At 38.7% G+C, this 18,035-nt stretch overlaps 2 protein-coding genes and 1 pseudogene across 13 annotated transcripts in view; all 3 read left to right on the top strand.

Annotated features, from left to right (window-relative positions):
• LOC5566052 (CD151 antigen) overlaps positions 1 to 18,035 on the top strand; it is a 280,588-nt gene that overhangs the window by 46,545 nt on the left and 216,008 nt on the right. The window lies entirely within an intron of this gene.
• LOC110674007 (farnesol dehydrogenase-like) overlaps positions 1 to 18,035 on the top strand; it is a 28,149-nt gene that overhangs the window by 7,391 nt on the left and 2,723 nt on the right. The window lies entirely within an intron of this gene.
• LOC5569481 lies at positions 14,078 to 15,249 on the top strand (annotated as a pseudogene).

The raw sequence follows: 18,035 nt of genomic DNA, 5'->3' as shown, positions 1-18,035 counted from the left end.
AATTGAAATAAAAAATAAACACACAAAAATATTAAAAAATATGTAATATAGACTGAAAATACCTGCTAGGTCAATAATATCAATTTGAGATCCATTTTCTTATCATACAATATATGTTGACAGAAACTTGGAAAAAAGTATATTTTGCTTCGATATAACGTAACCTCGATATAACGTGATTAAAATAAAATCGAGTTACGTTATATCGAAGTATTACTGTATCTGATTTGATGTGAAAATTTCATTCAAATCGGGACATAGATAATTGAGATCCAGCCTACCACAGTGAATCATTTTGGGATGTTTATGAGGGACTGGGAAATGCTGGCGAACGTCAGCGCCCACAGCCGAGACGTGGCCAGAAAGGTTAATTCGTTGAAATGCTGAGCTACGTGTTTTTAAGGTCAGGAAGGCATCAAACCGGACTGACAAGCAAAACACAGTGGCCAAATTGCGTGCGCGGAAGCTGTACCGTGAGTGTCTGGTCAAGCCATGCTGTCTTGTCATGGACGACGAGACATACATTAAGGTAGACACCAACAAATCCCCGGCCTCAAGTTTTTTTTATCGGTACGTCCCGCATGGAGGTTTTGAAAATGTTCCGGAGGAGAAAGATGGACAAATTCGAAACCCGTGGAATATGTTTTTGTACTGTAATTTTTTTATATATTTAGCACAAAGTTACCCTTCTTTTAAACGTTCTAATGTTTTTATTCTAAATATGATGTAACCATAATTGAAGGTACAAATACTGTTGATTTAAATTTAAATAAATATCACCTTCTTTTTATACGTAGGCTGTTTTTTTTAAATATTTGTGTCTCCAACTGACAAAAGCGCGGCAATCGAAAGCACTGATCAGCTCGTTTGCCGAAAAATACGCACTAAGTTTTCATCAAAAAATTGCCCAAAACTGGGTTTATTGAAATATACCCGAAAATAGTAGTTTTTTTTTTGCAGAACTAAGTTAAATGTGAAATTTTGATGAACTTTTTCGCATGATCAGGCAAATTTTGCTAAAATTTGATGATAGTATGGTGATTCGGGCAATTTGCATTTTTTTCGTGAGTTTATACATGAGTCGAACTTTTGCCCCGCTGATTCGAACTTTTGCCCCACTATGGGCCAAAAATCGTTTCCAAGCATTTATGCAAAAACTAATACACCTAAAAGCATCCTTATGATAGGTCTAGAAACGCCCCTACATAAAATATTGAAAATATTTTATCTTCATTTGGTGCCATACATCGAAATTTTGACCAAAAATAACAATATTCACGTCAAAAAACAACAAATAGCCATAACTTTCCCAAATCTCAATCGATTTTATGATATTCGGAGTGGAAGCCTTTTATTTGAATAGCATTTGAACCACCATAAATTTTGTTTTGAATTGTGCTAAAAACCTTAAAAAGAAACTCTTGCCCCACTTTACTGTACTGCATTTACTTCGATGGGTTGTGCTATTTTTTCCCCGAATGTCGTTTCCCCCGAACGCCAGTTTCCCAAATACCCCGTAGCCCACTTCAACGAAAAGTTTTTAGCACTCATAATTGTCGTAACTTTATACATTTCAGGGTGGTGAACGAACTGGCCATTTAATATGCACCCTTCTTTATTTAATTGGTGGTTCTTTCGAGTTTTACCATTCTCTGCATTTATGCCAACATGTGTAGAACCGAGAATGACAGAATACTTCCTTATTTTGGTTGCTTATCGTTCTTTCTCATTCACTATCCAGCCGCTGAAGATTATTACAGCACCTATTTAAACTGTTCCACTTTCGGGGAAACCGGTCATTCGGGGGAATGGCATTCAGGGAAAAAGGTCATTCGAGGAACTGGCATTCGGGGTACCGACATTAAGAGAAACGACATTCAGTGAAAAGTAGCACAATCACTTCGATGATTCTAAACGTTTTATTATGAAGCAATAATTTTTGGCATCTAATCTTCTATTGGTTTAATCATAAATTTTGCCTTCTTTTCAAATCAGGCTGTTCTTTATATTTATACTGTTTTAAATATTATAATTTAGTAAAGCTAAATGTTAACCATTTTTATATTTCGCCGTTCTATAAATTCTTGCAAGACGTGCTGTTATGATGAAAATTACTTTAGAAGCTTCCAATATTCAACGTATTTTATTTTTGGAAACGCATGATCTCCTTTCGAGATATGCTGGAAAAATATAATTTCTATCACAAATTTTCCCTTCTTTCGATAATAGACGGTGTTTTTGATGCAAAATTCCAAAAATTAAAAAATATATAGAATCGTTGAAAAGCTTTGAAATTTTAAACGAAAAATAATCTGCTCTTGTATACAGGCTATTTCTGCATTATGCTAATTTTGCAAATTAATTTTCCCTTCTTTTGTCAACAATTTCTTGACATTCATAGCTTGGAAAATCCCTGAACGAACACCACGCTTGTTAAGAACCTTCCAAAAATTTTTGCTATGGGCTCGGTGGTGTTGATCTCGGTGAAAGATTCAAAAATGCCGATATTCATTCTAAGTCAATCATTATGCCAAACGGCCATTATGCCAAATGACCATTATACCAAACGGCCATTATGCCAAACGACTATTATGCCAAATGACTTTATGCCAAACGGCTTTATGCCAAACGACCTTATGCCAAACGACTTTATGCCAAACGGGGTACAATCTTCCAAATGAACGATTTAGAGAGGAACAGAGGGTACAAAAAAATCAGGAGAGTGGAGAAAAATAAAATGTCCACGTTGACATTACTTAACTGACAAACAGAATATCAAAATGATCAAACTTCAATAAATCAATTGAATCTGGCAAATGAATCTGTCATGCAACCCGTGTCTCACATTCAATATACTGCAAACATATTTTTATTATCTTATATAATTTTGTTACACATGTCGGCAGCCTTTCTATAAACAACTTTCGTCTGGATCTGCCTAAACCCAATTTTTTCACCAAATTATTGGGTGAATGATAACTCTGATAGCATCAAAACGAATTAATAATCGACTAAATGTTAACTATGTTTTCAAATTGCATATATAGCTGAGTAAAATCAGTTTTCAATGTTTTCTATTCAATTAATGAGTTAGTATCAAGTATTTTAAGGTTTTGTTGAGTACTCAGTAAACTTAGTAATATATTTTTTTACTTAGTAATATATTATAACTGAATGCAATGTAATGATTTATTCCAAATATAATTTATTGAACTTCAAATAGTTCAAACAAACTTCTACTTCTTAGCATTAACGTCCTCACTGAGACAGAGCCTGCTGCTCAGCTTAGTGTTCTTATGCGCACTTCCACAGTTATGAACTGAGAGCTACGATGATACTCTATGCCCATGGAAGTCAAGAAAATTGTCATTACGAAAAGATCATGGACCAACCGGAAACCGAACCAAGACACCTTCAGCATGGCTTTGCATTGTAGCCGCGGACTTTAACCACTAGGCTAAGGAGGGCCTCAACAAATGCCAAACAATCATGCCATTAAAATCCACTAGAGTTTGTATCATTCGTCAGATTAGGTCGAATCTAGTACACGACACTAAATACGGCTTACAGTTGAAGTCGTATCTGTCAAAGGATACAAACTCTAGTGGAATTAAATGGTTACTCATAGATATTCCACTAAACAGCTCGAAGGTGTTTTTATCAAACAAATATATTTTCACCATGGAAAACAGTATCATAGCATTTTAAGTAGGTCGTTCATACTTAACTAAATGTTTCGACGGTTTCGTCACAAATTGATAGAGGATTATCTCGTTTTCCATAATCCCCCCTATCAACTGAAACCTTCTCCTGTGGATCATGGAGATACAGAGGTATACTCGGTCTATAGTAATAATGGATATCACACTCACATTATTTCTTTTGCCCAATGACCCAGCAGTGACTTGTCCAAATAACTCCTTTTTGTATTTGCAAAGTTTTTGAATGTTTCGTCACCAGTAGTGCTGATATGTTTTATTTTTAGTCTTCTCAATCTCCTTTCCGTGACAAACATGAAAATGGAGAAGTATAATCGGTCTTATGTAACAATGGATGTCGCATTAATATTCCTTCCCTTCCCAGATGACCGATAGTATGTGGATGGCGCTATTATTGATCCTATGATATTCGAAATTTTCGAAATTGTACACATAAGATAATTAACTTCTCCCAAGCTCCGTTTGTTGTTTCCAAAGGCAATTTCGATTACATTAGACAATCACGGAGTAGTAACGCGATTTGCGTTCTGAGCTGGAATCGCTCAGAATGCGTATCGGAATTGAACCAGATCCGACAGGTTTGCTGAATCTGCACTGGTTTTGTGCGCTGCCAAGCCGGTCGCTCAGCCAACAACATTACCGATTAATATAACGGCAAAGCCAGCAGTAATAACGCCCCGGATAGAGAACGTTTCCAAGATAAATTCCAAGAGGCGACTCATTCTGCTCTGCAACTGTCTGTCTTTATCGGCGGGTGTTATTCGCGTGGGAAGATGGATTTCTTTTTATGTCGGTCGCCTTATAAATTTTTACGGCCATATTTTATTACTCGAGTCTCTGGGTGTTTGTCTAAGCATATCGGACTGCGCTTGGGAAAAAATGTCGAACTGCGGTTTCCGTTTCTTTTGGAGTCATTTGGTGTTAAGAGTTTAGGATCGGTTCGGGTGTGGGTGTGAGGCTGCTGCCGATCATTATTAACAATATTGCCAAAAATTTAGTACATTTTGCACCCATTAGCATTTCCGGGATGGCATTTGTTTTAATCTTCTTTTGGTTGGAAGTCCGTCAAATGACCGTATTAAAATCGGATTTAAGGGCTTTGCGTGAAAGGCATGCATGTGGCTTTGGTTTCAAACGAATTCCATTATAATTTTTGGTGCTAGAATCACATGAGCATTCACTCACTGGTCACACAATTATGAATCATTTGAGACTTTGCAAAACTTCGAAAAAATATTTAAAATAAAATAACCAAAATATTTCAATGCATTTAACACCAACTTCCGGCATTTCCGAGGAAACAATCCGATCCTGTTTGATTGATTCATGAACGTTACAGCACTCGTCTACGCTCACGAGAAAAGTTGTTCCACTCGATTGTATTTGGAAAGTTCCAAATTGGAACAAACCGCTCTTTTCGCACCTTCTTGCCTATCCCATATACGATTACAAACGAGCTACGTTTGTAGCCAATCATTCCTTCCTCTCGTAAAGTTCGCGTTCATTCACTTTTCTGTACGACTACGTACCACCAGAAGCACGTGGAGCTTAAATCGATTTGCGACAATTTTTTTTCTCAACGCCTGAAAATAAGGAAAAACGGCTTTTCCCCGCCTTCGCTTTTTATCATCATCGATTACTACGGATGGTTATTTTCGGTGAACAGAGGGCGACTTTTGCTGCATCAGAAATCAATTTTATAACCATAAATCAAGACCAGCTTCAACTTTTACACGGAGCAGCCTTTCAAAGGCTTCGGGGTGGCGGCAAAAGAAGCTGGTCCGGTTCGACGCTTTTCGAAGAGATTCGAAGGCAAAAACGACGAGCCAACTTTTAACCCAAGCACAAAACATGACTTTTGGTCCTCCCATCCATCGTCGTCATCTGTGGATGGGGAAGTTTCTTACCAGGTCAAAATACTGTGAAGTTGGACGATTGGTTGATGCAGCTGCTTACCGGAGGCTAGTTCACTGCCAAGCTGGGTTATGCCGCAAAAGTGAACAGAGGTTTTACTTTCTGGCTCACCTGGATATTGCTGTTCTGACTGCTGATTTCGGAGGAAAAACGACTTGCAATGTGGAATATCCTTCAATTGAGACGTACAAAGATTGACATTCTGAATTTTGAATTCAGTGCTAGTGGTTCAAGCTTTGATAATCGATCATTAAATATGAAAACATCGAAATTGAATCTTTTATGAACCATTAGTACTTTTCCCCAGCAAGGTAGAAACACGAAAACACGTCGATAAATTTGACGCTCCTCTCGTGCAACACAGATTGATTCGTTCCACGCGTAAAGTGAGCCTTTTTAGTCGAGGGCGGTCTATTTGCCACCTAGGGCTAATCGGTGCAGTTTTGCGAAAAAGTGAATGGATATTATAAATTAATTTTGCCTCCCTCTATTCGCTGCTGCGAGAAAAATCTGCAATCGGTAGCTCAGGTACCTGCTGCAGTTGGTCTGTGGTGCAGTAGAACATCAATATGTTTGCGGGCATCCCTATGCGGTACGTTCCTGCTCATGCAAGTGAAGTTTTGAAGGCGTGAATAACATCGACGATATCGTTCATAAAAAGGCTCCTGATGAACGATTTTTGAGCGGATGAAGTTTAGCGTGTAGTTGAGTGTTGAAAAGCAATAGCGTTTACTGCTTGGCCCGTGTTTTCGACCTGTGCTGTTTGAGCCCACCCTGGAAAAAACTACGGAAAACGTAAACGAGTCATCGGTAGGCAAACAAGCCATTCCTAATACTCGTTCGGTTTGGTTCAACTTGTCTTCGCCGATTCTTCCTAAATCCGCTGCAAAATTTTCGAATTAGATCGCCAATTTCTTAGGTCGAAGCCAACTTTGGAGTGCACCGTTCGAACGTCAATCGCCAAGTTAGCCAACTCCTCCTCCGTGTCCTGGCCATCCAGATAATCATCCACGTAATGATTATCCACTATCGTGGACGCTGCTGTAAGGTAGACCTTTTTCCATTCTTCTGCGTTGACGTTCTTAAGATGTTGTGCCGAGCATGGGAACATCCAAATGTGGCAACGTCCATTATGTAAGTCTCAAGTTCATCTGATGGTTGTGACCGATATATTAAGCGTAGAGATGAACGGTCAGCTGGACGGATGTTAATCTGATGATACGTCTCTCTAATGTCGGCGGTAACACAAAACTTGCGTTCACGGAATCGAAAAAGAACTGATGGTAACGATCTTAACATATCCGGCCCCTTCAAAAGCATTGCATTGAACGACACTCCGTTGACCTTTGCGGTCGCATCCCAAATTATCCAAACTTTTTCCGGGTTTCTTTGGATTTGTCACAAAACCCAATGGCAAATAACATGCTCGCTTTGGATCAGAAACTTCCAACTAATGCTTACTAGCCTTATGAGCATATCCTTTCGATTGACACTCGGCGATTTGCTTGTCCAGGTTGTCACGAAGTACGAGATAAGCAACCAAGTGACGGTTCAAACAGTAAAACCTCTTAGCGGCCATCGCATAACTTGATGAAAATTCAAACTGGTCGTATCGCCAAAGCCATCCCGTTTCGTCATGAACATCTTAGCCTTTTCTGGTCCATTATTGCAGGATAGCCTTGGTCCGAATATCTTTATCGCCTTCTGGTAGAGGTCCACTAGTATTTCCTAAGATTTCCACTACAAAAAACTTCTTGACGAGGTAATGTAATGTCTCATCAGATGTGCACTCACAAATTGGGAACGAATGAGACGTTCGATTCGGCCATGTTACCAAAAATTGCCCAACCTAGTCTCGCTTTGGTCACCATGGGTTCATTGCCGTGGCCTTCTCGGCGTTTTAATGGAATAGCTAATTTCAAATTGCTTCGGATAGGCAAATTCTGAAGATGAGGAAACTTTTTTGCCAACTGAACGCAGTCTGAAGTTTGAAAAGGTAATTCCAATCGATCGACTGTGCGCACGTGCACTAGAGGAAAGCGCTACTTTCTTCTGCACCCACCTTTATATCCATATTGATCTATCTGGAGTTCGCTTCATCCCTGGTTACATTTGATGGCCACTTCAGACAAAGGCCCTTTTGTTCACCTTCAAGACCTAGCAAGTCTGCGATCTCTTCATCCAACAGGGTTATGCCCGATCCTTCGCCTAAGAAGGCGAACGTTTCGATGTACATATGTGTTGCTTTCCCGTACAATACAACAGGGATGTTTCTGAAAATAGTAGGATTCTTCGCCGGCTGTCGGTGTAGGGATACTAAGGCGACTTCAGATGACTGGGGAACACCAGGATGTAGAAGCGAATGATGATGTTCTGTACACTCACTGGATTGTCCGACATTTCCCCGAAAACCATTTCCTCGAATGAAATTTCCTCGAATGACGTTTTTCCGAATGAACTATTTCCCCGAAAATTATTTTCACGAATGTACCATTTCCCCGAAGAAATTGTAATGTGTTTGGCATACAAAGCTATTCATGATCATGCTGCCAAAAAAATTTTCCGTGTTAGCTGATGTAAGACTACATGAAAATTGATTAATTTGTTATAAAATCCATGTGTTCAAAGTAACAGATGTTCAAAATAAAGTGGATTTGACTCAGCACAACTTATATTTTTTGTGATTGCGTGATGAATAAAGCGAGCACATGATACGCAGTTTCATTGGATGCGGTATCTTTGGAGTATAAATCTTTGGCTTATGGACATTTAGCCGAATGAACATTCGGCTTAGTTTTGCCATCTAGCCACGTTAGGCTGTTATAGTTATACTGTTCCAATATTTAGTGGCACTTAGCTGATAATATTTCAATTTGAATTTTCCCTTCTTTTAATAAAAGGCTATTCTTTCACATTGTTTCACATAATTACGCAAAGATGCCTTATTTCTACTTCATGTCTTCATGTCATATGTGTACTAGGTGGAACGTAATTTCATTTTACTTAGTGACAGTAGAGTTAGTGACAGAGACAGTGAGTCCATTCACTCTTAAAATCTATCATATCTTGCACTACATAATTAAACCTCTAATCTTCCTTCTAAATATTTTTAAAAGACAACATGCTTCTTTATTGATTTACTGGCAATCAATATCAGTTTTCCAGATATAAATCTTTTTATGTCTTGGATAGAAGCCGAAGGTAATTTTTTCCGAATCGTTACTAAATAGGTCATCTAGTCAAAAACGTCAAATACAGAGAGCATGTTAGTAATGAAAACTGAAGATGCTAAAAATCACTAATTAAATAGAATAAAATGTATATTTGAAAAAAAAATCTCAATTTAGAGTAGACGAATGCATTGAAAAGGTTGGATCAAAATATTAAAATCTGTAGTACCGTTTTGATTCATATTACGGACACTTAAGGCCCCAGTGAAGTATAACCCAGTTTGGACCATACAAAATAAATCATTCTGTATGATTTTTTAGTGTTATCGAGCGTCGGAAGCCCTTAACTTTCGGATGGTGGGTAGAGAATACGCGTCCGCAACTTGAATAACTTTAAATAAATCAAAACGTGTGGCCTTTTCATGTTTCTTATTCCGGACGCTCCCTCACTTTTGCCTCATATTCCGGACGCTTTGATTCGAATTACGGACAGCTCATGATAATCATTAATGGAACAGTCAAATCATCAATTGAAATCGTTCAACCACTTAAGAGACGTCTAAGGTAGTTGGGCATTATAAATTTGCAATGATATTTATGGAAAAAAACCTAATAAAACGAGCCTCGAAAATGAGAACTTTTGGACGGCGAAAATTGAAACATTTCGTGTGAAATGTTTCCCATACAAACAAGAGTGTCCGGAATTTGAAGCTGTCCGTAATATGAATCAAAACGGTATTCATTCTTACAATGACATTTGAAGTAATAGCATATAATTACCAGAAAAAAATCTGATTGAAGTTTCAGTAGTTCTGTGTATTATTATTGATATATTTATGTATAACGAACAGCATTCTAATATATAAAGGGCAAATTTCTGATGAAATCTGTACACCAAGCTGGATTGATCCACCAAGCTGGATTGATCCATGATGAAAAGTAACCACATATCATTCCCACTATAGATGTTCGCACCGTTTCACAAAAAAAGAACCTTGTTTTGATCATTTCTATACTTTTTTCGGAAAGATATCGTGGTGAAAAGCAAATTGTGAAAATTTCATTGAGATTTTAAAAATCCTCTAGAATGTTTTGAATCTTTGTATGGAAAACGAGTTAGGAAACATCACAACCCATTTTCACAATGCCCACTTTTTACAGATGGGTCAAACTTGCGGTTCACGGTAGAGTAGCAGAACAATATTAATACAGCAAAGCTTCAAAGAACTGCCTACGATGATAATAAGGCGAGACTAGCTTTAAATTTATCAACTATTTTGATGTCAACGATTATTAGACCAATAATATAAGGAGAACAACCTATGTTCTTAACAAGGGATAGTTTTAAAATTGAAAACAAGCCTGTTTACGTTGTAAATTGTAGTTAAAAAATAACGACCTGCTAATGTTTTAAGAAACAGAAACTACTAAAGCGGAAGTAATGATCGATCCGGTGTGCTGAACTGTCAGATGCGTCTCAAATCAACTTAGTGACTCATTTATTATTTCTAAGATTTCATGCCGTCGTAACTGCATCTCATTTGTGTCACGTCTTTGAATCCTGCAAACTGTTTTCAACCAGTCAAACTTTATTTCATAATTCTGCCGTTGCCAGTTCGGCCAGATGTCATTCAGATGAATCATGTTAGGACAAACGACATTAAGCATCAGGTTTGGTAATCTCTTAAATACTCTTTCAAAACCTACATTATAGATTTTCATGCGTTTTCATTTCGATTCTTAGCATAATAAAATTTGAATACCGAGTTTCATTTCATGACATGTTTTTGGAAGCAGACATGCTAAACAAGTCATCGATTTCCAATCCAAATATCATATTTTTTTTTCAAATCATTCATAAGAGAATCATTCGTATGAAACAATAACCAAACTTGCTGAATATAGTTTTCTACCAATAATTGAAAAAAAAATAATTAAAAATGTCTTTGGAAAAAGCTTTCAGGGAAACAGTACATTCGGGGACACAGTTCATTTGGGGAAATGGTTTTCGGGAGAAAATGCTTCGGGGAAATGGTTCTCGAGGAAATGTCGGACAATCCACTCACTGATATCACATGACTTCAATGACACCAGGCACTAGGCACTTCTCACACAATGATACATTTTTACGGTTTTCCAGCGATCGTTCAAAGAAAGGGATTTGAACATGTAACACTCTTTGACTCTGTGTCCTACTTTTTCGCACACGAGGCATGACTTTAAAGCAGCCCCAGTTTTGATGTTGCTATCGTCGCCCTTTCATCGCCTATAATCATCAAATGAGCTATGAGCATTGAAAAACATCTTCTGAACGGATCTCTTGTAAATTAAGTGAGGTAGGAATTTGTCACATAAGTTTATCCTTTAAGAAGTACTGGACATATTTACAATGAATTCGTGGGCCCCCTGAGAAGACGTCACACCCCTTAAGGGTCCACGAACCACCAGTTGGATAGTACTTTTGAAGGATTCTAAATTTTGAGTAAGAAAAATAAGGTGAAGTAAAGAAGCATTCTTCAGAGTTTGTCGCATGAATTTCCTCAAATAATTTATATAGAATGGTTCCAAAAATTCTTACAAGGATACTTCTATAGCTTCCTTCACAGGTTTTTCGTTTGAAGCGAATACACAGCAATTGGATTCACTGCATTATTTTATGAAGTTTGAAATTGATATCTTTGGCAATATTTTTTTTAATGTAATTGAATGATATCATCAGTTTTTTTTTCGAACATTTTAAAATTTGAGAGGCTTACAGAGCATCCTAATAAATTTTGACACATCCTGAATTCTCAAAAAATCATAACGAAACCCTGAGAGAAGAATTGAGTAATCTTATTTTAGAACTCCATGGTAAATCCTTAAAAACCGATTGGAAAAAGGCAGAAAATCCCTAAAACCCCTTGAAAACATATCTAAGCCCCTTGGATATCATTGAAGATGCTGAAACCCTTTTAGGAATTTTTCAACATCCTTTTGAAACCTCTGCAAATCGCATAATACCTCTGATTATCACTAGAAAATCCCATGAGAACCTCTGTGAAATTCTGGTACCGCTTTGGAAACACCTAGGGGAACTTTGCAACTCTCATTTAACAATCACTTGCAATTCCCCCGAAAGCCTATGTTAATATATAAAAACACTTGCCTATGCGCTCTGGAAATCTCTGCAAGTGCAGTAGAAGTCCCTCGTATCACGCTAGTACTTCATTCTGCATCAGGAGTTATTAAAAATTCCTGCTCATCTCTTGAAAATCCTTGAGGTCCTCTTAAACATTTAAAAAGTTGGAAAGCTTCAGACTGTCTTTAAAGCTCAGTAGAATATCTTTATATAGGGAGTTCAAAAAAAAAGCTACATAAGAGGCCGTCCATTAACTACGTAAGACAATTTTTGGGGGTTTTCAATCCTCTTCTCCCCGTGGTTGGCTATTTTTTGGTAGGCTATTATTAGAAATCTCAAGCCACCCCCTCCCCCCTTAATACTTAATATTTCTTGAACGGCCCCTAACTAGCAGTCATCTCTCATGCAAATAATCAATATTAAATTAAACGATAAAAAGTAATGCCAATAGAAGCATTAACATTCATGGGATCATTGAAAAACGAGGTCCATAATTTGGTTGAGTCTATCTGCAATATTGCGAAATAAAAGCAGTATGCATGAAGAGTACCTACAGGGGATAGGCAAAATGATTGAGATAGGCAAAATTTTGCCCAAATTCAAATGCTTATAACTTTATGAAAAATGAATGAAATTGGATGCATCTGGAAGCAGTCGACGGCAAATTTGGTCCAGTTTTAGGAACTTCCTTGGCCATGCATATTGGCCACTGGAAACCGGAGATGTTCCGGATTTTCTGAGGTCATGTCCAAATGTCATTTTTTCTGTCGCTTGTATTTTTGTGCGGTGTAAAGTTAGATAGATGTTTGCAATTTTCCTAGAAACTAGAACTAATAGGAAGTTGAATGCCACCGGACGCATTAAGATTGGTTGGAAATCTTCAGAAATATGACCATTTCCGTAAAACTGGTTCCGGAAAGCATGGTCAGTCATGTTTGTATTTCCAATCATGTAAATATTATCCGGAGCTATATCCAAGTGGACATCATTCTTAAAAATGATGTTTCCTGCAGCGTATTCAGAACCATTAGATGCACAGACCACTCTATAGAAGGTTCCAGGTGCCCTGGGGGAAGTGGTCAATTAGGAACATATCTGGAACCATATCAATATGGGCATCAAACTTCATGATTTTCAAAGGTTATGCTTTCCGAAGCATTTCCAGCACCACCGGCTGCCATGACCACTTTATAGTAGGTTCCAGGTGCCCCGGGGATGTGGCCAATTCAAAACATGCCCGAAAACACATCAATATGGGTAAAAACATCAAGATTTTTGAAGGTGATGCTAATAGAAGTATTTACAGCGCAACTTATTTATATAACCACTGTATAGTAGGTTCCATGGGCCCTGGGGGTGAGGTCATGTTTCGAGTTGGCCACATCTCTAGGAGCCCCTGGAATATACTATAGAGTGATTATTATATCTTGTGGTTCTGAAAATGCTCGCCATTTTCCAAGTCACATGGATCTTACTGTTTATGGTAGAATGTGATTCTAAACAGATGAACGGACATGTTCCAAATTGGCCACATCCCCCGGGGCATCTGGAACCTACTATAAAGTGGTTATGGCAGCCGGTGATGCTGGAAATGCTTCGGAAAGCATAACCTTTGAAAATAATGAAGTTTGATGCCCATATTGATATGGTTCCGGATATGTTCCTAATTGACCACTTCCCCCAGGGCACCTGGAACGTTCTATAGAGTGGTCTGTGCATCTAATAATTCTGAATACGCTGCAGGAAACATCATTTTTAAGAATGATGTCCACTTGGATATAGCTCCGGATAATATTTACATGATTGGAAATACAAACTGACCATGCTTTCCAGAACCAGTTTTACGGAAATGGTCATATTTCTGAAGATTTCCAACCAATCTTAATGCGTCCGGTGGCATTCAACTTCCTATTAGTTCTAGTTTCTAGGAAAATTGCAAACATCTATCTAACTTTACACCACACAAAAATACAAGCGACAGAAAAAATGACATTTGGACATGACCTCAGAAAATCCGGAACATCTCCGGTGTCCAGTGGCCAATATGCATGGCCAAGGAAGTTCCTAAAACTGGACCAAATTTGCCGTCGACTGCTTCCAGATGCATCCAATTTCATCCATTTTTCATAAAGTTATAAGCATTTGAATTTGGGTAAAATTTTGCCTATCTCAATCATTTTGCCTATCCCCTGTATATAGCCATCCCCATCTACGATGCGTGGATGGATCTCATTGAAATTTCAAATCACTGTAGCATAACGCATGACATGACCAAATTTTGCTGTATCACTTCCAATTACGCTAGTTCAGAATGATTCGAAATAAACATACCTCAAAGATAGCTGCCCCATGGTGCAGATAAGTGGACAAATATTTCGTTATCAAGCTCAGTCTAAGCTTGACGGTCAGTGGATTCACGTCGCGTAACCGTACACTGCACAGAATGGATCGTTGGACAGGAAAGGTAGCCGTGGTGACCGGTTCCAGCTCGGGGATAGGTGCCGCCATAGCCAAGGATCTGGCCAAGGCCGGAATGATAGTCGTGGGATTGGCACGACGAGTGGAGCGTACCGAGGCACTGAAAGAGGAGCTACCGGAATCGGCAAAGGAACTTCTTCACGCGGTCAAGTGCGATGTGTCCAAGGAGGAAGACATCCTGAAAACATTCCAATGGGTTGGAAGAAAAGTTCGGAGGCGTTGACGTGATGATCCAACAATGCCGGAATCGGTCGTCAAACGGATCTGCTCGAAGCTGGGAACACCGAAATGCTGCGGGAAGTGCTGGATACGAATGTGATGGGACTGGTGCTGTGCAGTCAGCAGGCTTATCAGTCGATGAAAAAGCGCTCGGTTGATGGTCACATTATCCATATCAATAGCGTGTGTGGGACACAAAGTGATCAATTTCCCTAAGCTGAACATTATACTGCTTCGAAGTACGCCCGTGACGGCCATCACGGAAACGATGATGAACGAGCTGCGGAACGCAGGAACGAAAATCAAGGTTACGGTATGTTTTCTCAGTTGATTAGGATATTTTCTCCATAGAAATACACGGAATTTTCTTCACAGAGTATCAGCCCTGGAGCCGTTAAAACGGAAATCATACCAGAAGCAATGCGCAACGGCAAATTCCCCATGCTGGAAGCCGAAGACATTTCGGAAGCTGTGCTGTACGCACTAGGAACACCACCTCGGGTTCAGATCCAGGAGTTGACAATCAGACCGGTTGGAGAAACGTTCTAGGATGTAGTGAAACTAATAGTGTTATAAATTAGATTTGTCTGATTAAATAAAACGTAGTGATTTCTCAAAGTAGAACAAACGTTATCTTAACCCTTTCAGGACGGATGGGTCATATTATAGGTCTTATTATATCATTATTGTGTTGAAATTGTAATTGAACAAAAAGATTTTTTTTCGAGTATTGATTGATCTGCTAGATTGAGTGATTTGAACACCAAAAATATACTTTATTTGTATATCTCCAAACATCGATATTGCAGATCATTTTGGATGACCTAGAACATCACGAAAAATCATAACTCTTTCTATAATTTTTCTTATTAATCTTTACAGAAAAACTTAAATCTTCACGTTTAACATATATCGAAAAAAATCTCCTGAAAGGGTTAAGCCCGTTCGATAAGCTCTTCCGCAAACTCTAGTCACAACATCCAGCTACAACGGGATCGACACGATTCGCTTCGGAGATCCCAGATTGACCGTAAAGATTCAAATCAGTTCCAACCGAGGCTTACCCGTAGTATCGCACTTCCCACATTCCTGCTTCATGGCTCGATGTGGTCCCATGATGGAGGACTTTTCGCTCGACTGAGGGTCCTCAAATGGAGGGAAAATATTGTCATGCCTTTAGGAAATAAAAAGTACGTGTTTATGTCTATTTTTTATGCTAAATTTTTAATCTTTTAATATTAATTACAGGAATATCGATTCATTTCTTATTGTTAGTTTCCAATTTATTTTTAATGTTTTTATCGATTTACCAGTAGAAAATATATTTTCAGTGCTCTTTTTTGATTTGTTATTGCCAAAATTGTTCAAACTAATGCTTGCGTCCTATTATTTTTTGGCTAATTTTTGATCGAACGACAAGTGTTCATAAACTTTAAAAGCTTGTTTATTTTGCTGCCATTCTCGAATGGCGATGGTCGGTATGTTGCATTACAGCATTCTACCAGAGAGAGCTTTGCATTCATTGTGTGTATACACACAAATGCTGTTTAATGTTTCTATTTTCAAGCTACTCTCTCTCTCTACACACAAACCGATGAAGCAGAGAAGATGTGTGTGCCGTTGTTTATGTTTATTATTTATGGTTTGATTAACACTCTCCTCGTCAAGCGTTTTGCATTTGCATGGTATGCCACATGGCCCATTCATTGGAGGCTGAGAGGGCGGCATCTTGGTCAAGAATTTCATTTCACGCACATTGAAAAGTGTCGTTCCCTTTGGATGAAGACGTGTCTTCGTTGTGACGAAAATGATGACTAATTTTGACAAATTATCACGTGAGGAAGACGCTGGCTGTCGAAACGGTCAAATGCGATGCACAAACACACGCGCTGTTTGAGGAATGGAGCAAATGGTGAAACTGCATCAACCCTTAAATACCCAGGACGATCTTCATTTTCAAAAATTGCAATAAATTGTTGTTTTTTTTTCTTATACATGTTTAGGTATAATTTACCTTAATATTAATGACATTAATTCTGCTTAAAGGTATATGATGCCTCCTCGATTTGCACTCGCCCCTCTTTTGCTGACACTTATACAGTAAATGGCTTAGCATAATACAATGAGATACTAAGGGTAGATAAGCAGCATATGAAGACTGGCGTACAGCATCTGCTTCATATCGTCCTGGGTATTCACGGGTTAATGCAACAAATGAAGCCTCCTACTCAATTTCTCTGAAGTAATTCCACCTGGAAATCAGTAATTCTCCCAGAAGAAGCCTCTGTTGGCGCACCATGGGGGATTACTGTACCTTACTAATATGGACCAATCGGAACGAACTTTGAGTCGCTTCGTGACGAATTCGATGCCGGTTGATCGAACAACAATGGACTGGGTTTTATCGCCTCCACGTTCGCGTGGAGGCATTTATGTAGAAATACTGTAGTGCTTTGTGAAGCCCAAGCAGGACAGTTCGGTTTTGCGTCGTCCGATTGATTTAGCTGACGGATTCGCGCGTTTTCGTTGCCGGAGAATTTTTTCCCCCTGTTTTGGAGCGTCTTGCTGGGTAGTGCTTTGTGAAGCCCAAGCAGGACAGTTCGGTTTTGCGTCGTCCGATTGATTTAGCTGACGGATTCGCGCGTTTTCGTTGCCGGAGAATTTTTTTCCCCCTGTTTTGGAGCGTCTTGCTGGGTAGTGCTTTGTGAAGCCCAAGCAGGACAGTTCGGTTTTGCGTCGTCCGATTGATTTAGCTGACGGATTCGCGCGTTTTCGTTGCCGGAGAATTTTTTCCCCCTGTTTTGGAGCGTCTTGCTGGGTAGTGCTTCGAGAAGCCCAAGCAGGACGGTTCGGTTTTGCGTCGTCCGATAGAGTTTGTTGACGGTTTCGCGCGTGTTTTCGTCGCCGGAGATTTTTTTTTTTTCCCTTTGTTTTGGAGCGTCTTGCTGGGTACGTATTTGGGAAGGCCCAAGCAAGACGGTTTATTTTCGGGACGCCAAGAAGTTTTGCTGTCAGTGTCAGTTTTGTGTTCAGTCGAGAATGGATGGCCAACTGGTGAGTTCGTTTCATGCTTATGATAACACATATTTTCTTGAAAGCGTAACTTTTATGTAATATTAAAACAAACTTTGTATGGTTTGTCACTATAGGTGTCGGCATTATGCTTTTTTCTTATACAATTTGAATATACATATATTTTTCTCTTTTTGACATTATTAAAAATTATCCTTTGAATTGTTCGACATTGTGAATGTTGACGTATTTTCTAAAACTTCTACCATATCGAGACAAAATGCACAGTAATACTCATATGTAATTTTCAAACAAACTATGTATGGTTCGTCACTACAAGTGTCGGCATTATTCCTGTTTCATATAAGTTAAAATATATACATGTAATTTTCAGTTTTCGTC

The sequence above is a fragment of the Aedes aegypti genome, chromosome 3 (genome assembly GCF_002204515.2).
Source record: "Aedes aegypti strain LVP_AGWG chromosome 3, AaegL5.0 Primary Assembly, whole genome shotgun sequence".
Lineage (NCBI taxonomy): Eukaryota > Metazoa > Arthropoda > Insecta > Diptera > Culicidae > Aedes > Aedes aegypti.
Note: the sequence above shows the minus strand (reverse complement) of the source record. Positions and strands in the feature narration are given on the sequence as shown.